The sequence below is a fragment of the Symsagittifera roscoffensis genome, chromosome 9 (genome assembly GCF_963678635.1).
Source record: "Symsagittifera roscoffensis chromosome 9, txSymRosc1.1, whole genome shotgun sequence".
NCBI lineage: Eukaryota > Metazoa > Xenacoelomorpha > Acoela > Convolutidae > Symsagittifera > Symsagittifera roscoffensis.
In genome coordinates this window covers 5,824,192-5,848,652 of record NC_087070.1, presented here as the reverse complement: position 1 = coordinate 5,848,652, position 24,461 = coordinate 5,824,192, and the positions used below count along the sequence as shown (strand labels likewise).

Genomic DNA, 24,461 nt, shown 5'->3' with positions numbered 1-24,461 from the left:
CAATTTTTTTCACAAAATAATCAGCTTACCAAAATTGAAGTTTGAACTATAAGCTTCTTTTGCAAATATGTCGCTTAGAAAGTAACAACTAAGCAATTATTTGTTTGATAATTTTTTACCTAAAAAAAGTCTCACACCATTGGCAAAGTTTGGTTAAACATTTGCAAAATGTAACTTTACCAAAATTGAAGTTTGAATTATAAGCTCTTTTTCACAAGTAACACATAATCTTTAGTCTTTGTTATGAAAAAATTAAAAAATAGAATGGTCGTTTGCATATTGTTGTCATGTTTTAGGATATCAAATAAGTACGAATGAATGAAACGCTAGTGATTTAGGTATTTTTAACAGCGATTGTTTACAAAAACAATTTGAACCTAAAAAGTGGAAAAACCAATTCGAAAATGATTCCCAAATTTTTTTTGTAATTTCTTTGCACAAAAGTGTTTCATTTTTCTGAAGTTTTTTATTGCCAGTGAAACGCTAACTTAAATTTCACAATTGAGTTTTTTTTTCAAGTACACTCCTTTTTAAGCCTACAAGACCAATTTTTTAACGAACATATTCGATTGCTTTATTTGCTTGAAATTAGACTAAAAATACTAAATTTCAGATTAGTGTTCACAAGAAACAAAGAAGAAACAACCCAAAGACAAATTTTCTCTCCACTTTCAGTCGTTAGAACAGCAAATATGAACAAAAAGGAAGGTTGATGAAGGCTTGTTTCTGAGTATCACGTATACAAAACGTTGAATTGGTCTTGAACAAGCGGTAAAATTTGGTCAATCATGATTACAAAACAAAAAAGGGATACCAATCATGGTAAAAATAGTCTAGAGAACAATTTTCGATCAGTTAGTTGTTTATCCCAAAATACCACATTATACAAAATCAAAAGATATTCACTAGGGTCACACCAATCTATAAATACTTCTTCTTCGTTTATCAAGTACCAAATTAAAATCGATACATCAAAATAGTAGGGGTACTTTATTTTCAGAGAGGATAATTATTTTTTGAGTTTCAAAATGAGTAGCCAACAGAAATATCATTTTTTCATTAGTTAGTTTTATTTATAGCTATTCAACACTTGTGTAATTCAGTGGACAAGTCTGAAAACAAGATGGAAAATAATTATTTTTTCTAATGCGTTCGTATTTTTCAAAAGCCAGTTTGGCACAATGAAAAAAAAGAGTGACTTCATCAAAAAGAAACCCAAGTTGAAAAATTTTACTGATACGTTCCGAACACGGGAGACCTAAAGAGGCGGTGTATTTTTGATTTTCTCTAGTTTGAAGAAATTTTAAATTTTGCTCATTCTCAATATCATGTTAATTACCCAAAATGAGAATCAGTCAACAACTATGAAATATACTTAAGTCAAAAACATTTTTCAAAGAACATCGCACCGCTAGATGAGCCAAACTGCACAGTTCATTACCTGGGTTAACATAGGGGGTGATCCAAGTAGTTAATTAGATCCAAAACTGCTAGAATAAAGCTGTTTCAAAGAAGAGTATGCAGTCAAAATATTGCCTATGAAACCATTTTTTCATTGTTTTTTTTTTCCGCAACGAATTGCTTTTTGCTAAGATCAATTTCATCGTGAAACCGTCAATAATCACTTAGGCACGGTATAAACTAAAAAGCAGAAAACAGAAAAAACGAGAGTCTAACGAGCAGTTCTGGGGAGCAGTTTCACTGAGAGAGAACATGTGATACAGGAGTAATGCCGAGTAATATTGGATACGAGATGTCTTCTTTTTCAATGAAAAGCTGCAATCTTCAAAGGAGGCCTCTATCAGAAACAAAAATCCAAGGGATGCATTAAATCAGGCAATCATCGATGGAAAAGAATGTTTTAATCACCTCAAACTCACAATTAGTTTTCACGAGTTGAAAGTGAGGAACCCACTTTTAAAGATACTTGTAGGAACAAAAACTCGTGGAATGTATTGTAGCTTGACTAACGATACGATGAATATTATTGGGAAATTTATTGTCGGAGTGAAATTCTTTGGTCGAGATCAAAATATTCTTGAACAGGACAATGATTCAGCTCAACGATAATGTGTCACTTCCAGTATCCTGTAAACCTAATCTACATGAAAAAGTAAAATTGAATCTGTACAAACATTTTCATGACCTCGTTACCAAAAATGCAAAAATGCCGTTAGATAGAAAAATCACTCATGCTTACACTCCATTTACAATGCAATGCAAACCAAACAAAGAAGGCTACCCTTACACTTGCTAGAAGTCGTAACATTTGGTGACATGAGAAGAAACGAGGCAGATGAAAAAAGCAGATCGATACTCTACTTGGCCCTAGGATGAAAAGTAATTTGTTTTCTCAGAAAAGTACCCGTGTGTGAAAATCTATCTGTCATTTCAAAAGTGACCGTCGAACTTCTAAATTCTGCACTTTTGAAACTGTCAAACATCATCTAAAAATGGTAAAAATTAATAAGCAGAAAACAGAATACCGAAAAAACGAAAGTCTTGCGATTAATTATGGGAAACATTTTCAGACTTAGTGAGAAAGAGTGAGAGAGGAGTACAATGATGCATTAAACAAGGCGAACATTGTTTAGGAAAAATGAGTTTTTTTTTCACCTCAAACTCATTAACATGTCAAACTCTGACAACCAAGAAATTGTGTGTCAGGGTTTTAACCTGTCAAAAAGGACTAATCTTGAATGTTAAAACCTAGCTCTTCTCTGTGCTAACCCGCTTACCAAGGGTCATATAAACATTTGCCCAACGAAGCGAATTGCATAGAGCATTTGTAAAAAAAGAATCATTTCAAAAAACTTTGTGTAATGTCAAAGCAAGAAAATTGACTGTAAATAGTGTAGATATAAAAGTATATAATCAGAAATATCATGATTTCCCATCGGGACCAACTACGATTGAAGAAATTGAATTTTGGAATTTAACCTGTCAAAAAGGACTAATCTTGATTGTTAAAACCTAGCTCTTCTCTGTGCTAACCCGCTTACCAAGGGTCATATAAACATTTGCCCAACGAAGCGAACTGCATAGAGCATTTGTAAAAAAAGAATCATTTCAAAAAACGTTGTTTAATTTCAAAGCAAGAAAATTGACTGTAAATAGTGTAGAAGAAAAAGTATATAATTAGAAATATCATGATTTCCCATCGGGACCAACTACGATTGAAGAAATTAAATTTTGTGATGTGATGAACGCTTGGACGGAAGCAAAAACCATCGACGACCCCAATTATTCTGTACTTAACTTTAGATCCCTCTACGACAATAACGGCCTCGAAACGAAAAAGTTTATAAATATCGGACTCCGTTAAGAAACAATTGTAAGAATGAACAATCCAGTGAACTCGGCAGTCCCAGTCAATTTCTTAAATCAAACTGTCATTCACGAGTTGAACCCACTTTTGAAGATTTTTCCTGTAGACACGAAAATTGGTGCACCGCATTGTGGCTTCAGCGAGAAATCATTATTAGATTGAAATAAATAATACCGTCGCGAAGGATGTTTTCTTGAAAACGACCAATCATTGAAGGATTGAAATTGCTCCGAGACATTGTTCCAGCCAAGTAGCGGATTTCTGAGGGGCGGGCGGCCTCCCTCAGGGATTCGACCCCCTGCCGACCTAAAAGGTCCCCCCATTGTACCAATTTGAAATATCTACTTTTGAATAGACTGACCTACCAATTTATATTATTATGAGGGGCGCCAATTTATAATATTATGGCGCCATTTTATAATATTATGAGGGGCGAGCGCTCGCCGAAAAAAAAACGAGATTTTTTGGTCACAATTTTCCAAAAAAATGCCCAAAAATGCTTTTTTGGCCCGTTTTTTGAAAAAGTTGCCTGTGGCGAACAAATTTTGGTCAAAACAAAGTATTTCTAGTGATTTGCTAAAGCTCAGAAAATTGATTTGGCCGATCTAAAAAAAAGTTTAAATAAATTTTAAAATTTTCAACAAGGTCTGTTTTTTCTAAATCCTGTAAATCGAATGTACTTAAAGATATAAAATTAAACCTGCTCAAATTTTGTAACAATCTCTTTAACACAATCGGAAAAAGTCCCGTCGGACAAAAAAAACTACTTATTTTGACCACCGTTCAAATTAATGCAATCCAAAGGTAAAAGGTACATTTACACCTGCTATATAGCGTAAATACCGAACTGAAAAACGTGGAAATGGCTCGGTACATCGTCAAGTTAGACGAATGCGTCAAAGATCGTTTTCGAAGCCCAATAGTGGTTACAAAAAAATGGTGCGACAAAAATAGCTTTAGATTCAAAACTGCGTAGCAAACAGATATTCAAAAACAAATGTCAAATACCAAAAATTCAAAAAAGTGTCGACAATCTAGCATTACATCTCTCAAACAAAAAGTCCGGTGAAGTTTGATTCTGCAGTTCCGATTTAAATTATGCATAGTCAAAAAAAGTATGCAAGATCACCTGCAAACAACGCAATTTTATGGTGGGCGGCAAAACCAATTCTCGTGGACATGGGGAGTTCCAACGGACTTGCATAAACCCAAATTATGATTTGAAAATTATTCACTTGAAAACGATAGAATGGTGATTAAATAGTGAAAAAAATTTGCTTTCTTCAAAATAGTTGGAATTCAAAGTACCATTGGGCTTAAGATTAACATTGGTCCGAAAATCCGACTTAAAAAAGAACCTTTCAGACCCGAAAACCTTATCGGCATTAGGTTCATTCTTCGGCTCAGTGAACCAATACCAAACCGTTACTTCTTCTATCAACACAAAATTGGCTTACGGTTAAAATGATTCTCACACCATGGCTTTGGAAGATCTAAGTTCGCAAATTGTAAATACTACAAAAAAAACAACTATGTTATATAAAAAAAAATTCAAAGACTAAGAACTGACAGATCACGTAAAAGATTAGGTTCCACATTGGAACAGAAAAACGGAGATTTGTGTATAGGGATAGCATTTGTATCCCAATTTTTAAAAACTCATGAAACTAGTACTTGAATAACAAACTTGAGTTTCTGGGGGTTGTTTCGGCAGCTAAACAAAAAAAATTTGTCAGAAACGGAGATAATAACCGACTAAAAGCCTTAGTTTCTGCTCTAAACGTAATTACAAACAAAAAAGACCATGCGGAGCAGATTGATCCGATGGGTAAACAGGCTGTTGCCTTTTAATATCAGGATAAAGGAACGAGAAGACTTCAGAGCTACTGACCCTTCGGGTGAAACAGTCACTCAACCCACGTTGGTAGCCGATAACACAGGAGACTCCATATCTCCTAGGTCGTCTCTGGTCCCACAGATGATATTGGAAGGGTAATTCTCAGCCAGGGTGGAGGCTCTAGTCCAGGATAGTATAAGAGCGTTAAATCATCAATTATCGATACCGACAAAAAACAGGTGCTCACTACTTTCACAAACAGTTCAACGCAGCATAAACGAACTGAAAACAAAACTCAAAACAAGACTGCTCGTATCAGGGCGAAGCCCTGAATGTTCCGATTGCCTTTTCAGGTTTATGGAGCAGCAGTAAAAACATTAAAAAAATTAAATGAAATAAAATTAAATGAAAAAAATTTTTTCTAAAATTTGAAATTTTTTTTAATGAAAATCATCCCCCCGCACGCCATTTAAAGTACAAAAAGAGAGATTTCGTTCCTTGTAACAAATGAATAATGGCAAATTAGCTTCGTTCAACTAATTTGGAACGATTTATAAGACGGATTAAATCTCCGCTTACGCGTTAATAGCGCGAATTATATCGCGCGTTAATTGTCCCAAATTGGTCAAAATGGCCAAAATGGCAATCTGTAAACCCTCATAACTTTACGAAAAATGATCACAGGTGAAATATCTTTTCAAATTTAGGCTCAGGACAACAATACCTTTTGAATGGTATTAAAAAATTCCGTCAAAATGGCTAGTTAAAAAGTTGAAATTTGTCTGAAGAAAACAGAAACCCACCCCGAGCACAAATATTCCGTTTTTTTCGTATCGAAAGTCGGAACAATTAGATAGTTTTGTTACTATTGGAACGATAGTCAGTTTGTATTTTATTGTTCCGACTTTCGATACGAAAGTAACGGAATATTTGTGCTCGGGGTGGGTTTTTTTTCTTCAGACAAATTTCGACTTTTTAACTAGCCATTTTTGACGAAACTTTTTTATATCATTCGAAAGGTCTTGTTGTCATGAGCTCAAATTTGAAAAGATATTTCACCTGTGATCATTTTTCGAAAAGTTACGGGGGTTTAAAGATTGCCATTTTGGCCAATTTTGGACAATTAACGCGTGATATAATTCGCGCTGCTAGCGCGTAAGCGGAGATTTAATCCGTCTTAGAAATCGTTCCAAATTGGTTAAAAGAAGCTTATTTGCCATAATTGGTTTGTTACAAGGAGCGAAATCTATCCTTTTGTACTTTAAATGGCGTGTGTGGGATGATTTTCTTAAAAAAGTTCAAATTTTAGAAAAAAAATCTTTCATTTTGTTTTATTACATTGAATTTTTTAATGTTATTACTGCTCCATAAACCTTAAAAGGCAGTCGGAACATTCAGGGCTTCGTACTGATACGAGCTATCTTGTTTGGTTTGGGTTTTACACTAGATTCCCTCCGTCGGAAAAACTCACCAATATTACCAATAGATGCAATTGAGTTAGAAATTGCTCTTTTTTCCAGTTTATCATATTTTATTTTTTTATTCTATACATAATTCCAATGAAAAAGTACATTTTGTAAAAAAAAACTGTAGTGATTTGTACGTGGTCTGCAGATTTAGTGAAGATAACATCTCTTCTGAGTTTGTTTGTATGTATCGCTTGTAAATTACATGGGATAGCAAGTTCGATGTTTTTGTTTCATGCTCCATGTCTATTGGACTTTGCGGCCATTCGTTTGATGAGAAAAGAATCAGTTTTAATTCAGTCTAATCTAAATTATTCGTTTTAATTTTAGTTAGTCATTTTTTCGGTATACCAGTGGTGTTTGAATTTTCTTTATTAGACTAAAACAGATAAAAAACAGAAAAACTCATGTCATGATTTTCTTTATATAGAATGAACAAAGTACTAAATTTTCAGTTTTATTCATCTGATATCACTGAAATCAATTATGATTCTGATATCACTGAAATCAATTATGATTCTGATATCAGTGAAATCAACTATGATTCTGATATCAGTGAAATCAATTATGATTCTGATATCATTGAAATCAATTATGATTGTGATATCAGTGAAATCATTCCTGTTGGTTTGTGATTTTTCTGCGTAGGCAAACTGAGTCTTGACTGCGTTATAGACAAAAATTTGAATGTTTTTTTAGCTTCTAATGTTTTCAGTTCTAATGTTTGTTACTCCATAAAATTGCTAATTTTTGATATTTGGATGTAAAAATTGCATGTCAAATATTTTTTGTGAATGAAAGTAGTATTATATCATTCCTGCATACAAAAAAAAATCAATCAAACTTTTAACAAAGAAAAAGCCTCTCATACAACAAAAAACCGCAATAATTTTAATTAAAATTACAAAAAAAAAACTTTCAGGATTTCGCAGTTTTTGTTTGTATGAAAAAAATGATTGTCATACAGCTTCCATAATTGGAAATTGCTATCTAAGATTTTTTCCGTTACACCATTAAGGCTTTTTATGTAAGTAGGTCAACCCGGTTCTCCAAAATGGGACCTTTAACAATGGGAAAATTTTGCTCAAAACTCAAAAATCTAGTTCGCGATTAAAAATAATCGTAAGTAGCTTTAACAGGCCTTAAATTCTTTAACAAAAATTAAACCTTCTAAAATCCTGGGCGGCATATGCTCAATTGTGTTTCGAAATTTTTATTTTTCAAGTTTATATATATAAAAAAAAACATATTAAAAAAATGAAAACAAATTAAAAGTTCAGACCAAAAAATTTGAAAAGGTCCTTTTCATAAAAAAAACTATAGTGAAATTAGTGGCATTATTAACTGTTTCGAAATTAACTTAAAAGCAAATTTGTACTTGCCTGATAGTTTTGAAGATGCACACAAATGTTGGCAAGATCTCAATTCGTGTTGAAAAAATCCGGGTTTATTAAAAAAAAACATGCATAATGCACTGTACTATGTTTCTATCGACTCTTGAAAAATTCGTTTTTAACATACTAATGAAAAATACTTTTCCCATTTTAGAGAAAATTCTCTGAAAGGAAAAATGATTTATTTTTTTAACGAGAATAGTCCATATAATTGAAGTAAGCCCCTGGGATACTCAACTTGATTGCTTGTGGGAACTTATTTAGGTTTTCAGGCCGAGGTATTATGAGCTGATTCTTGCTTTTTTAAGTAACCGCCCACTCGTTAGGTAAAATTTCATTATAATTGTCAAGTGCAATAATATATGGAAAATCAAGGATACAATTACGCAATTTTGGTTTTCGCGATGATAATTGTTTTTTTTTTGTTTTGTTTTTCGGTAATTGAGTCTCAAAGAGACGACAGTTCGATACTTCTCAGTTTTTGTTTAAAAAACAATTATTATAGACAAACTGAGCCTCTGTTTAATACTTTTGACAGGGAGAACTTCCAAGTCAAAGTACTTCTAAGCCGACATATACAAGAGCAGACAAACTTCTTTTCAGAGATAAATTCTCAAAACAAATAAAATTATTTCAAATCAGCTAATTTATAATTCCGTTAAAAACAACTTCGTTCCAAATAAAACAACAAATGAAACCGGCCTATATTGGTAGAAAAACGGTAATAAATTGAATCCTAGATTTTTGGAACTTTAATAGAAATGAATGATCGATTTTATCGGTCTCCATTTTTTTCCGCTCGCTGGTAAATTTTCGCTCACTAAAGTAATCGGATATCAAAACCAATGGGTTTCTAATAGCCACGGATAATTTCAGCCTTCATAAGTCAAAAAAGCAGCACATAATCCTAGAGGTGGAGTCTTACTGTCAAAGAGCTGTCAAAACGCCTGCAACGTCTAGAAAACGGAAATATAAAACTAAATCAACAATCGAGAGGCTTACTTTGTAATTTTTATCAGCATTTTAATCTGCAGGTCTCTTCTTTTATACGGGTCAAAATTACCGAATTGTTAATTGAGCTTCTGTTTGTTTTATGATCCGTTCGTTTTTTCGTAAAATTAGTTTCAACCAAGCAGAATTAAATATTATGAATCAAACTTTAAAAAAGATCAGTTTTGGACCATCTAACCAAAAAACAATCTGAAATCTTATCTTGCAATAAGTTTATAAAAATAGATGATGAAAAAATTACAATCAAAATTGATTTATCATTACGAGGCCAATCTGTGCACTGGATAGGCGCACAATTTTGTGTCTGTATGCTCCTGGATTCCAGAGAAAAGTCTTTAAACATGGTAAAATTTTGTCGGAACGATCAAAGGAAATAAGGAACAAAAGAAGAACAAGACTGCTCGTATCAGGGCGAAGCCCTGAATGTTCCGACTACCTATTTAGGTTTATGGAGCAGTAATAACATTTAAAAAAATAAAACAAAATGAAAATTTTTTTTTCTAAAATTTGAAATTTTTATGAAAATCATCCCCCCACACGCCATATAAAGTACAAAAAGATAGATTTCGCTACTTGTAACAAATCATGTATGGTAAATAAGCTTCGTTAAACCAATTTTGAATAATTTCTAAGACGGATTAAATCTCGCTTAAGCGTTAATAGCGCGAAATATATCGCGCGTTAATTGTCCCAAATTGGCCAAAATGACAACCTTTAAACCCCCATAACTTTACGATAAATGATCACAGGTGAAATATCTTTTCAAATTTGAGCTCAGGAGAAAATACCTTTCGAATGATATTTAAAAATTCCGTCAAAAATGGCTAGTTAAAAAGTCGAAATTTGTCTGAAGAAAAAAAACCCACCCCGAGCACAAATTTTCCGTTACTTTCGTATCGAAAGTCGGAACAACAAAAGGAGCGTCCTTTTAATCTCTAAACAAGACTTAACCGTAAGAAAGCAGAGTACTGAATGTTCCGATAGCCCTTTAATGTGTCTGAAAAAATGTTGTCGAATTTTTAAAAAGGGAAAAATATTTTGTCAATTTTTTGTTTTATGTAAGTCCCTGAGGTGACAAAGCGCATGTACATCCGGACCAAATTAGCCCAGGTAAAAATGTTCAAATACCAGAAACAATTCTGTAAAATGATCGCACTTAAATCGTTTTCCGTCGAAATTTTTGATTTCAAGGAAGCGATATAACTAAATGTAATGATTTCGTCCAAGACTGTCTCGCACCGAGCGCTCATCGATTATATTGTCATTATATGGTCAGTATATACAAAATCACAAAATAGTTAGATTCCAAAAATAACAAAAGTATTTTGGATTCCAAAAATAACAAGACTGCTCGTATCAGGGCAAAGCCCTGAATGTTCCGACTGCCTTTTAAGGTTTATGGAGCAGTAATAACATTGAAAAAATTAATTGTGATAACATAAAATTAATTTTTCTTCTCTAAAAATTTGAGATTTTTTTTTGTAAAAATCATCCCCCCACACGCCATTTAAAAACAAAAGCATCTAAAGCATAGATTTCGCTCCTTGTAACAAATCAATTATGGCAAATAAGCTTCTCCCTTAACCAATTTGGAACGATTTCTTAGACGGAATAAATCTCCGCTCACGCGTTAATAGCGCGAATTATATCGCGCGTTAATTGTCCCAAATTGGTCAAAATGTCCAAAATGGCAATCTTTAAACCCTCATAACTTTACTGAAAATGATCACAGGTGAAATATCTTTTCAAATTTAAGCTCAGGACAACAATACCTTTTGAATGATATAAAAAGTTTTTGTCGAAAATGGCTAGTTAAAAAGTCGAAATTTGTCTGAATAAAAAAACCCACCCCGAGCACAAATAATCCGTTACTTTCGTATCGAAAATCGGAACAACAAGATTCCAAAAAGGAGTGAAAACACTCAAAGTAAACTAACGCTACCCAAGCAAAACTAAGTTTCTACATTTTAAATTCAGCTATTATAAAAACCATAATAAGACTGCTCGCTCGCTTTATTCGCTCGATATAAGACAAAAAACAAAAGTTTCAAACCGGTTTCTCTTTACACAGGAAAAACTTTAATATTATCTTTTTAAATTGTGGTTCAAAGCACGACTGTTAGGGCTTTAATATGATATATCACTCAACCCAGTCCGATCATTATTCGTGGTACCTGATTTTTGCGTGGATAATAAAAAAAAAAGAAAAAAACTAAAACGCAATACATAGTTCCTCCACAATTTCAATGGTCAGAACAACAAATCAAAATGGATATACAAAAGCAATTGAGCAGAAGAGAAATGTAAAAGGATATACTTTGTACATTTGATTTTTGTATCTGGAATCTTAAGGGTTAAAACCGTGTTTTTCTACTTAATGTCTGGTCTACTTTTTGCTACGTAACCATAGAAAAACTACCCTAGAATGATTTATTTTTAAAACCAGTTCGACACATCTTATCTTGACACATCCAGTTTTAGTTGACGCATGCTATTTAATCTGTTTTAAAAATTGCTGCAAGAGAAAAGTATAATTTTGTTTTGCATACAGCGTGTAAAACAGACATTTTTCTTGAAATTTCATCATTTTTTTCAAAACAAACACTACAACGTCGACCCTAAAATTCAGTCGGAATATTCAGTGCATTGCCTTAAAACGAATAGTTTTGATGTCTTTCAAGCAAAAAAAAATTTGTTTCGAAGTTTTCAATTTAATAAATTTAAAACTCGTAAAACATACAAAGCTAACAGATTCCTTTGTTTAATAATTGGAATTATTGATACAAAACCCATGAGACCTCAAAAAACGACAAGTGGCTTTACTGATCACATTTATTGGACTATTGCGCAATAAAAAAATTTTGAGCACCAGACCAGGAAAAACAGGTCTTATCTTTATACTTTTTCAGGTGACGTTGAAATTCAAGGACGTTGAAATTCAAAGAAATCAGACAAAAACCAAAAATAAATCAAAACTTTTAAGTACGATAGATCAGTCTAGATAAAATTCAATTTTTAACAAAGAATAGCGCAATACAGTTTGAAGCGCCGACTTCTTTTAATGTCAAACTTACTAAGTGAAATCCCAAAATATTTATAAACTCATAGAAAAAGATTGACGAATTTTTCACGAGCTTAGAGCAGTTTTTTCAATTGGGCTCTTGTTTGAAATTAATAAGTGTTCATCAGGAGTCTCTTTAAGTGGTATTTCTGCAGTAGTGTTTTAAGTAAATACATCAATGCAAATTAAAAGACTGTTAAATTAACTCTATCAAAGATTCTCTCAATACGCCCCGCACTGGATTTCTATGCATAAAAATCAGTTAAACTTGAGTTTTTTGTCAGCGTCCATAAAAATGAAAAATACCAATAGCAATCAATTGAAAATGGAATATAATGCTATTAATTAATAAGGCATTAAAATCCACTGCAAATCATATCTATAATCTGATTATTTTCTCTTTTATACAGTGCTGATTTAAATTAACCGGACAAAACGTGTTAAACTTGAAATTTAAAACGCGTTTCTCTCAAATTGGGTTAAGTTTAGGAGAAAAATTATGAAGAGAAAACTTGCTTAAACTTTTAGCAGAATTAATATGGTGTAATTTGTTTTGCGAAATTCGGGCCCAAAATTTTACCCCAAAATTGAGTCATTTTGGCTTTTCTTAGTTAATCAAAAATTACGCCGAAAATACCCAGTCGATCACAGACATAATTATATCAAAGTGAGCCCCTTACGTAGCCCAACAAACTTTGAGAAGGGTATATTCTTCAAAAAAAATTGCAAACCGTTTAAAAATTGTTTTTAAATAAAAAATTGGTATTTTATATAGTAAAAACGACCTTTTTTGTCTATCAAGCAAAAATAAATTAATTTATACAACGTTTTGGAGAATATACCCTTCTTAAAGTTTATTGGGCTACGTAAGGGGCTCACTTTGATATAATTATGGCTGTGATCGAATGGGTACTTTTGGCGTAATTTTTAATTAACTAAGAAAAGCCAAAATGATACAATTTTGGGGTAAAATTTTGGGCCCGAATTTCGCAAAACAAATTACACCATAATAATTCTGCTAAAATTTTAAGCAAGTTTAACTTCATAATTTTTCTCCTAAACTCAACCCAATTTGAGAAAAACGCGTTTTAAATTTCAAGTTTAACACGTTTTGTCCGGTTAGTTTAAATCAGCACTGAAGATAAAGACAACGAAATTCCATTGAAAACGTTTTTTCCCACTTTTTTGAGATGCAAATTTTTATGCTCACATTTTCATTGATACACATTGGGGGTTTGTTTAAAATTGAAGGAATTTGTATTCAATTATTTTTTCTCGCAAGTAGGCATGAAAATATTAGTTTAGACAGAGCGCGCGCCGAAAATAAGCAATTTTTGCTCAAATTCTTCCGAAAAAGATTTTTTTGACAAAATGTTTGTTGGGAGGAGCAGGGTGTCAAAAACATGAACACAGGGGTGGTTGGTTCTGGTGGTGGAGGTGGCGGGGGTAGAGAACAGATGGGCAAACGTGGGGGGTGTAAGGGGGTCACATGTGCAAACATGTGGGGAAGGGAATGGAGTGTTTTGCATTTTGAGAAAAATTAGGTTTAAAGATCGAGTAGGGCGTACACTCGGTTTGCCAATTTCTGCATTACGTATTCAAAAAAACTGATTAGCAGAAATCAAAGTGAAAGGGAACCTGGATTTTCTTTAGTAATTGAAGCTCATGTAAAAAATTTCGTAAGAAAAGCCCCATAACGTATATTAACAAAATGAACAAAATCACACTGACAGTAAAAGCTAAGTGGTTTTTAAAAGCATACATCAGAATCATTTTTACAGTTTTATTCTCAAAAAATTAGAATAATTGTTTTCCTCGAGGAACCAGAACCGCAAAGGCACTCTTTTTCACTTAGTTACTATTGTAGATTTGTACCGTAGGATAATTTTTAAAGCGGCGATTAGCGGACATTTTTTACGCGTTCAGCGTGAACAGAGATGCAAATTAATGTTTATAAAATTTAATGACATTCTTTCCCAAAAATTAATTAAAATATTAGCAAGGGATGAAAAATAGAGGAAACATAGTGTTAAAACATTTATCATATTGTTAAATATGCAAGAAAATTACTCTATATCTGTATTTTTTAGTCATTAATCAAAGTGGCAATTAAAAAGTGTTAAATACATCATTGTGACATAATAACTTTTAGGACAATCAAAAGTCTAGACTCAACCCTGGTAATAAGAAAGAAGTAAATTATAATAAGACTTGACAAAACTACCTATTTAATTTTCTTTTGGTTTTATTATTTGCTTCCTTGAACCCAAAAGCTGAACTTGAGTTTTATTGTTCACGTTTTATTTTGCTTTCGAGGCAAGCATTCTATAAAAAGCTCTATAATAGATGGACTTCTATTGTCAATACATCCGTAGTTTTCGGCCTTATTTTCTATAACAACCTCTTACGCATTTTTCGTTGAATTAGAAAGCGAGACAGCCAGAAAAAAAATATTTGCCAAGAGAAAATTTCTAACCTAAAATCAATTTGAGACCTAAAAATCAAACTATCTCAATTAAAGAAAACAGATTTGTCGAGGTTTTGGCCAAAAAAAAACTATTTATTTTTGGGATTGAGCCGAATCCAAATGCCGAGTCGTGGATCGAATCGAGGTAGAAGTCGGGGAAGAAGTGGCTCTCAGTCTCGTAGAGGTGGGAAGTCTCCCACCCCGCGGAGCTTCTTGTCTGGAGGAAGCACCATCGGAATGCAGTCGAGGGGAGGACCCGAAAACTACTGGAGCAAGGTGCACCTTTTTCACTGCTTAAAAATTGAAAGTAAAAAAAATGAAAAAAAGGCAATCGAAAAGTCTACGAATGCACATTTTACACAATAACACTGACTGTTGTTAGGACAGCCTCATAAGCATATATATAGGCAGAGGGTCAATAAATCGCAATATCTACAAATTGCCATATCGTGAAGCCAAAATTACATCAGAAGAAAGTTAATTACATCAGAATTACGTAGAAGTTGCATAACAACAGTGACAAAATATGCTGTTATGTTGCATAATAATTTTTGTTTCTGATTTGTTGGAATGTTAATCTTGTTTTAGACTTGTTGGCCCTTTGACTTGTTGGCCTATTATATATCTTATACAGTGAAGGATTTAGGGTTTTCTGAGGGGGAGGGGGGTATGTTTCATTCTCAGGGTTGTTTGGTCGAAAATGGATATCGTAAATTAGTGCTGAAGGATCCAATAGGAGCCAACGAAAACCCTCTTCTTTTATGCGTAACAAATTTTTCTGACAGAATGTTATCGTAATTTTGGCAAAATTAGAAGTGTTTCCACTTTTTTCCGATCTAACGATTTCAATTTATGGAGCTCTTACTCCAAGCTCAAAAGAGCTTAAGCGCTTGAAAAAAACTAGACACAAAGAGTTACTTCTTTATTTTCGTTTTTTTATATAATGTGCTCTCTAACTCAAAACTGGAGAAGTGGTTTCGGTACTGAAAAAAAAAATAATGTCAAATTGCCTCAAAAAAACAAAAAGGAGGAATGTCAAACTTACCTTTTCTGCTTGAAAAGAAGTTGTAAGACTCGTCATGCTACATATCATATTATAAACAAATTTTGAATAAGCTGATTATCAATAGAGAACATTTTGATTTGTGATAAAAAATCCGAGAAGTGCTTATTAAAAATCGCGCTAATCACATTAAGCAGATAAATTGCATTTATTGATTATGCTTAAAAAGATGTGAAGTACTTGCTTATTTTTTAAATAAGCAGATTTTTTCACACTTAAATAAATTGCGATCAATGAAATTTTTAATCGAGAACTCTTATCAATTTGATCAATCGCGTTAAATATTGCCGGCCTCTGTTTGAAGTTGAAGACTGATTCCAATTTATGAACTTTGGTATGAAAATTACTTGTGGTCAATTTATGCAGAATTCGACCTCTTATAACATGCGCGAACAAAAAACTTGGATCTCCTTCATTATGTTGCAGATATCTCTTCTTTCTGTGCAAAACTTGCCGATGCAATTTTTTGAGAGCAAGAGTTCGCAACGCTTTTCTTCTTGCGCGAAATCTATAAAATGGCAAATAATATCGGCCGCATCATGATGTAGGTTTCCAATTGTGAATACTTTAGTCTGCAAATGACCAAAATGAGCTCGCGTTGAAAAAACGCAATTTTTTGGTCAAATATTTTTCAAATGTGCTCAAAACGACATTTTTAGCCTGCTTTTTTTTTCGAAAACTTGCCAACGGCGCAGAATTTTTTGTTGACAAAAATAGGATCCTAACAGTTTTCGCTCGGAAAATCAAATTGGTCGACCTAAAAAAAATTGACAAAACTTCATTTTTTTTTTGAAAAACCCCAAGAATAATTTTTGCGCACGCCACTTCCTCGGGTATTCGGACTGCAGATAAATGTAAGAATTTTCGATACATGGACTGCTAACGTTTAACTCATCGATTCGCGAATAACGATTGTTCAAGCTCGGCATCTGACGTGTCTGAAGAAAGCTTTCTCTGTTGGTTGTTCAAGCTTTCGCTGTCGTGCCTGAAGAAAATTAAAATTCAATATTTTGTTACACTAAACTAAAATTAGGCCCTGTTACTTTTCTTCGTAAGCAATCACTTAAAAGACCACATCTATGAAATTTTCCAAAAAAAGTATGTTTTTGTTTTTCAATTTTTTGCAACATTTTTGCAGCTATCATCAACCGTTTTTTTGTGTTTAGCTCAATTCCAGTTGCCAAATCCAGTTGCCAATTCAATTCCAGTTGCCAAAAAAGTTTAAAAACTCCGGCTTCAGTACTAATAAACGACATCCGTTTTAAATCCACCAACTATAAATTTTCTTTAAGGGAGCTTTTGGCGTGAATTTACATTACAAATAAGGGGAAGCGCTCGCTGAAAACACGCAAATTTTTTAGTCAAATCTTACATAAATTGTTTGGCCCGTTTTTCAAAAATATTGTTTGGCAGCGCAGAAGTTTTTGACCAAAACAAAGGTTTTATAAGGGTTTTAAGGGAGCTCTGATAATCTTTCTGTGCGTCGCCAATGTCGTTAAGGGATGCTTCGTTACCTTAAATTAGCTATTTATGTCAATATATTACTGTTTGTTGTACAAAACAGGCATCGAACTGAAATCTTTCAAACATTCCAATCAAATTTATTGATAGGCTTTGGTTTTCCTAGCAGAGATACCCAAACCAGGGTTGAAGTTGGTTCTGTCTTCAGTTCTATTTTTTTTTCAAGGAGCTGGTCCCCCTTATTTTGCCTTTGACCCTAAGAGAGTATCACATGAGATCTTTTTCTACCGAAAACGAAAACTTAAACTAGCTTTTTCTCTGATTCGACCTGACTAATTGAGGCAAGAAAAAAAATATTTTGTTCTTTCAGGGTAGCAGGGGAAGATCTGGCAGCCGAAGACGCAGCTCATCAAAGCGAAGACTTTAGAATTTATCTATCGATTATCTAAACTTTATCTTTTAAGAAAAACTTTTTAAAATTTGAAAACTTTAATCAAAACTATTTTTATTGGTTCTTCTTTTAAAGACTTTTTTATAAGAAATTTTGGATATGATTCTGGACTGTTTTTTTTTAAATTGAGATACTATGGAGTGTAGTAAAAACACAAAGTAAGGACGCGCTGATTTAGAAAATTCGTTTTTTCAATCAGATAGATAAAATAAAGAAATCACCAATATAAGTTCACTATGGACACTTAAGACACAAATATCTTCACTATAACAATGTCGTTTCAGCGAAGTGAAGAAACCGTTCAAAAAACTTTTTATACAGTCTCAATGGCTAAGAAGACAGGAAGGGAAAATCATCTAAACTGTTCTCCTTGTTTCAAACAAAAAATAAGTTCTATCTCGAGTTCCCTCTTCTCCACACAATTTCAAGAAATAGATGGAGCAATTGGCCCTATGTTCACATATCATCTGTTTAACAGAAACCTCGCTTAAAATTATATCTGAATCTAAGCTTTCAAATTCGAGATACAAATATATTTATATTTGCTCTAGAGCTAAGCAAGATGAAAATTGTGGCATCTATGGCAACAAAAGAGCGGAAAAAAAAATTAAATCTCAATTGGGTAAAAAATTTTCAATCTTGGACTTAAAAAAAGAAGTCAGAAAGTAATAGAAACTTTGTATTCATTCCACAAATTTGTTTAACAACGATACGTTCAAAAAGTTATTTCAATGGAATATTGCTAGTGGTAATTGTTCCGACTTGCGATACGAAAGTAACGGAATATTTGTGCTCGGGTGGGTTTTTTTTTTCTACAGACAAATTTCGACTTTTTAACTAGCCATTTTTGACGGAATTTTTTTTATCATTCAAAAGATATTGTTGCCTTGAGCTTAAAATTGAAAAGATATTTCACCTGTGATCATTTTTCATAAAGTTATGGGGGTTTAAAGATTGGCAATTTGGGACAATTAACGCGCGATTTAATTCGCGCTATTAACGCGTAAGCGGAGATTTAATCCGTCTAATAAATCGTTCCAAATTGGTTGAAGAAGCTTATTTGCCATAATTGTTTCGTTACTAGGAGCAAAATTTATCACTTTGTACTCTATATGGCGTGTGGGGGGATAGTTTTCACAAAAAATCTCAAATTAAAAAAAAAAAATTCATTTTTTTTTCATTAAGTTTTTTCCAGTTATTACTGCTTCATAGACCTTAAAAGGCAGTCGGAACATTCAGGGCTTTGCCCTGATACGAGCAGTCTTGTTTCAATTTTAGCTTAAGTTTTTCTTAAATTGGGCAAACGAAAAGAATCGATGAAATAATAGTGAGAAATGGCATGCTGAAAAATGAGCCGTTTGCCAACAAAAATGACGGAATATAGCAGCATTCTGATTGTCGTAATGTTCTGTACAACGGACTTGCCAATTGAAGTCATCAAGTTTTCAGTGCTGGTCAGTTATGTTTTCTGTTTGTGTCAACATTTCTCAAAAAAATGTTTACAGTAAAAATTACGTCAAGAAATGGAATAAATTTCAAAAAAGGAAAATAATGAAAAAGTTGGTTTTTAAATACAGCATGAAGTTAGTAAATAAGAGCAATGATTATGTGTAATAGCGCCAAATTTTTAATTCATAGTTCAGAAAAAAAGATCCTCGTGAACAAAGTCGATAGTTTTTTTCGCATAACGACTACTGGAAGAAATTGAGAGGCATTCTTGGCTTGATAATGGAAAGAAAAAAGCTGTAGCAAAAAACAAAGAAAGATAAAAATATTTCAATCCTGTTAACACTTTTGAAAAAATAAAAGAATCGGAAAGTTAAAAAATTGTGTGTACTCTTTCCACCAACCTACCTCAAAAACAATTTTTTGAATGTCTACAAAGTTCTTTGAATAAAATATCAGGCATGAAGATGAACTTATGATATGTGTAATATTAGAACTTCTTTTAAACAGAGCAAAACAGTGAGATACAGTTGAGAAAGTTAAGGTAGTTTTATCGGCGTGTTAGAAAATGAAAGCGGCCGCTTGCAAAGATATTAAGAGTTAATGGCAGCACTTCGACAGCTTTATTTTCTGAACATCGGGTTTCTTAAATTAAAACATTGAAAACTAGTCGCTGATCAATCTAATGTTCACTTTGTTCCAAAGAAGTTCAAAAAAGAAGTATTTATTCATTAAGTTATGGCTAGAAACTAGTTTTTTTTTTTTTCAAAAATAAAAGTCTGAGGTAGTTTTTGTATAAAGCATGATTCCGAATCGTCTTCTCGTAGTCTTAAATAAAAATGACAAATGATATTTATGAAAACAATAAGCAATTTCATAGATTTTTATCTTTAACATAAAATCAACTGTGGAGTTTGACAATGTAAATTTTTGCAAACATTTTTAAAACCATTTTTTTAGAACTCGATAGGAAATATTCTATAAGCGCAAGACGGCTTCAAATTAAATTATATATGATCAGAATACAAAATGCATTTTTACAAAAGTGTTGCGTCAAGAGTGCTCAATTGAACCATAGCAGGATTCTTATTTGAAAAAGAAAAAGCACGATTAAAAAAGAGAAAATTGAACAAAAATAGTTAACATTAATAAACATAAAACATCTTATACGATTTTTCCTTATGGGTCAGGTTTTTCGAAAATTGCTACTTTGTTTCCATTGATAAAATTTATCCACAAAATTTGGAAAACAGTTTCTAGAAAACACGTTTCTATGTGATATACTTTGAGAGTTTTTTTTCTGTTGTATATTTCGAATTTGTTTTTGTTGGTTTCAAGGTTACGGGCGGAGATTGCTACCCATAAAACTATAAAATATTTTTAGGAAAGGAAGAAATTTTAGAAAAAAGGCTGGAAATGAAAGTATAACGAAGTAATAAAAATTAATAAATTTTTACCAAAAGAACGATGTATAGGATCTAAGAAATAAGTCGTGTTATTGCTTTCCGCTTAATCAGATACCCTTATAGCTTAATGGCCCTTCCATATTTTTAAACTATTTGTGACACTTTATTTAATTAACTCTTTAACTAAATATTTTAAGGAACAACCTGTTATTATCATAGTTGCATAGTTATTTTTAAAAGCACAATTTATCCAAATTTTTATATGAAATTAGAATGGTTTACAGCCGCTCATTTTTTTGATAAACTGTTTTGTCAATGCTAGCTTCATATTGACTCAGTTATATAAGAGTTCCCTGTATAAGTCAGAAAAAATTGTAAAAACTTAAGAACAAAATATAAGTTTTGAATCGGACAAGAATTTTGACGCTTGTCTCAAGAGCAGAGAAAAAGCCACGAGAACAAAAATGCAAAAACTATAAAATAAAATTTCAACTATGCAAAACTATCTCTGCAATTTTGTTTATCCTGCGCAAACTTTCGATCAAATTATAATTTCAAAGTTTTAAAAGATTACGTTTCAAATGGAATATTTCCCAAATGGCGTAAAAATTTTTTAAATTCCCATTTGGCAAAAAATTCAAAACAATTCCCAATTGCCTAAAGTTTATGAGCTTCCCAAATAGCATTTAGTAGTTGTTTAGGCATTTGGTGATAAATAGTCATCTTACTGCCACTTTTGAAAAGATGGCAATAAGTTTAAAATTAACTTGAAAATAATATAATCGGAATATTCAATGGAAAGAAAGAAATAAATTGGTTTTAATTTTCACAAGTTTTGGCAGATTTCTGAAATACTATCCCAATATTCGACGATATCAAGCAATTGGGCTTTGAGAATTTGAAGTAAGCCTAGAGCCGGAGTCAGTTTCAGTACAACGCCAAAAATTTTAATTTTTTAATATAAAAGTATTCGTCATAATACAAATCGCAACCCCACTCCCTTTTAAAAATTTCAATTTGGTTGTGATAGTTCGAATTGAATTAAGCGTTGATGAGTGAATAGTCATTTGTTGTTAAGTGATCAAAGTATGGCGTGAAAATTGATGGGAAAGATTTAACTTTTTGGCGCATCAAAATTTTCTGATCTTTTAATTTTCAAAACTATTTTTGCCATTTGGGAAATTATTTGTTTTTATGTCATTTGGAAATTATGCCAATTAGAAAGTTACAGTTTAAAAGATAGACTGTTTTGTAAGACAATTAATTCTGAGATTATCAAAAGTTTAATAATTCTTTGTTGAATAGCTCCACAAATTTGTTCAAATTAAATTAAATTTTTGAATTACACGAAACTCTTATTCCACTTTGGCGAAAGTCGCGGAATGAAATTGTTAGACGTTTGATTTCATTATAAAATCACGATTTTTATCTCAAAATTTCACAATCGATGAAATAGATGGTTTATTATTTTGAGGTTATAGCAGTTGAAAGTAGTTATGTCGAGCTGAAAGTAGTTTCAAGGAAAATCCATCTATCAAACATCTTAATTTTCTCAAACAAAAACAAACCATCAAATAGGGTTTTCTTTATAGAAACACCTGAAGCAACAAATATTCTCTTTTGCCTCTAAATAGACATTTCTTGTTTCCCACAATTGTTCGAACTTGTATAAAATCAGAAGGTCGAAAAGCTATAGAAGTTTTATGTCAATTTTTATTTCAAAACGCGCCATTAATAAAACTTATAGAACTGCACTCATTGTTTTATTCAGTTCGAGATTCTTCCATGACTATGACATCTCAAATTGAAAACAGCTCATAAGATCTTAAAAAGAAAATTCCTACACGATCTTACAAAAATCTAAAAAAAACTCTCGCCAAAATTTTTGTATGATCTGATCATTGCACTTTTTCAAAAAGTCTTACTAAAGTTCCTACAATTACAATTGTTCTTACAAGTTCTTAGAAGACGATCACTTGAGATCACTACAGGGCTGATAAATTTTAGTCAATCATGCCTCGGACCTATCCTGGACCAATGAAGAAGCACTTGAAGCCCCCACCTTCCCGCCAAACCTCATCCTCATCCTCGTCCTCATCCTCATCATCTAATTCTTCAAAAGGAAAACGGGTAGTGTTTTATGTTATATAATCTGATGTATACGATGTCTAAGATTGTTATGACTATACTAATTACATGAGTTTTTGAGAGTTTCAACAAAAATACTCTCTAAGTTTTTTGACAATAACTCGATTTAAATATTTGTTCGTAAAAGGATCAACAGTTAGTGTTGCATACTTTTTTCAAAAACTTTTTTAAAACCCGAAAATTTGAGTCAATATGGATCTTTTCCCCAAGTTGCCAGCTCAAAACAATTAACTTTGTTTGTATCAATTCCTATCGCTGGAACAAGATCATGGTGCTTCATTTTTGTGAAAAATTGAGTGATATTTTCAGCAGATTGTATAACAATGAACGATCCTTTAGGCGGGACAATTCAGTGTCGAAAAAGGTACATCCGGGAGGTATCCGAAGTAGGAGTCGGGACAACACACCGAACCAGTTTCTGTACAAGTCTGGTACCATGGGAATGCGATCGGAAAGGGATTCATCCTTCTATGTGAGTCAAACAGTCTCTTTATATGAAAAAAAAAACAAATTCTAGCAAAACAAATTATGCCATTTTCAACTCACTATTAAAAATACATTTCACATTTTACCCATGTTTTTTTTCTCCGGCTAACGGCCGTATATACGACAATTTAGTATACTACAACTTAGTAAGTACAATTTGTATTGTAAATTTTGGTAGACAATTAAAATTTCACATTTGAAATCAGGAATAGCAGACCATATTACACTCCATATTTTCCTTAAAAAACTGTCTGTCGGTTCAAATTCAGGTAACTTGAGGCCTCAAAAAACAAAAAAAGTTTTGGATTTTTCAGAGACACAGAAGAGTTTATTCAACTGAGCGAAGAAGAAGCCCATCCTACAACAGAGGCCGAGCAAGATGAGAAACAAAAACAGACCTTCAAGCAAAATTATATCTCAAATTAAAAAACAGCTTGTAATTAATAATAACTTTCTGTGGGCGTGATATTCAGCAACATAAAAAAGATTTTTTGAACCGTGACAATATTTTGAATTTGATTTTGCTGTTTTGTCAAATTCTGGCCAGGAAGCTGTGAAAAGCCTTTGTTTGTTAAAAAATATTGTATGAGATTTTCAGTTTTCTAAGAAATACTTTTATGATAAAAACAGCTAAGCCTTTCAATTGTTTTATAAAAATTTCCGGTTTTAGCTCCAAAAGTTCCAAATTATAACAAAATCATTTGATGAAACAATGGAAACAAAAAATAAGCAAACATTTCACGCTACAAGTGAAATACATAAATATTGGTTTGCTGATGACAATTTACAATTCACATTTAGAGCAGGATAAACCTGATGCAAGTAACAGAAAATGTTCCAACAAGAAGCATTTAAGCAATGAATTTCAAAAAGACCAGAAAAAATCCAAAAAAAAACTTTTTTTTTTCAAAACTTTCTTCCCATTTTTTCCTCGAAAACTCTTGAAGATTTTTTTTGGTAAGGAACAGTCACCTTACGCTTAAAAATTACGGTACAAAAAAATTGAATTTTATTTTGTTCTATATCATTAAAGTTTGTCTAAAAGAAGTTTTTTAGACTAATTTTCAATTTCAAACTATTTTTGTTGCAAATATCAATTTCTTTTTTATTTATACTGGGTGTTTTCAAAACAAGTTTTTACAAATCCTCTCTCTTTTCTTTGGTGTTTAGGCTATTGAATTAATTTTTCTTGCAGTAAGTAGCAATAGTTCATTCATTGGCTTTAAATATTTTATCAAATTGGAATCTTTTTTTTGGTGGATTGACTTTTTATTGCATTTTGAGCTGAGCACGGTTTTTTAGCACTGAATTGAAATAGCCAATTGAATGGGAAAAAAATTAAATTTTCAAAGTAGTTTTTTCTCAAATTCGGTTGACATTTCAATAAAAAAACGAGGACAAAAATGTTTGGAATTTTACCAGCAATTTCATAATGC

At 32.3% G+C, this 24,461-nt stretch overlaps 1 protein-coding gene across 1 annotated transcript in view; it reads right to left on the bottom strand.

Moving 5' to 3' along the window:
• The window catches only part of LOC134854245 (D(1C) dopamine receptor-like), a gene marked incomplete in the record, with an annotated part of 54,383 nt that extends 38,719 nt beyond the window's left edge, over positions 1-15,664 (bottom strand). Inside the window, 1 exon segment of the mRNA XM_063870421.1 lies at positions 15,610-15,664.
• Positions 15,665-24,461: the final 8,797 nt, after the last annotated feature.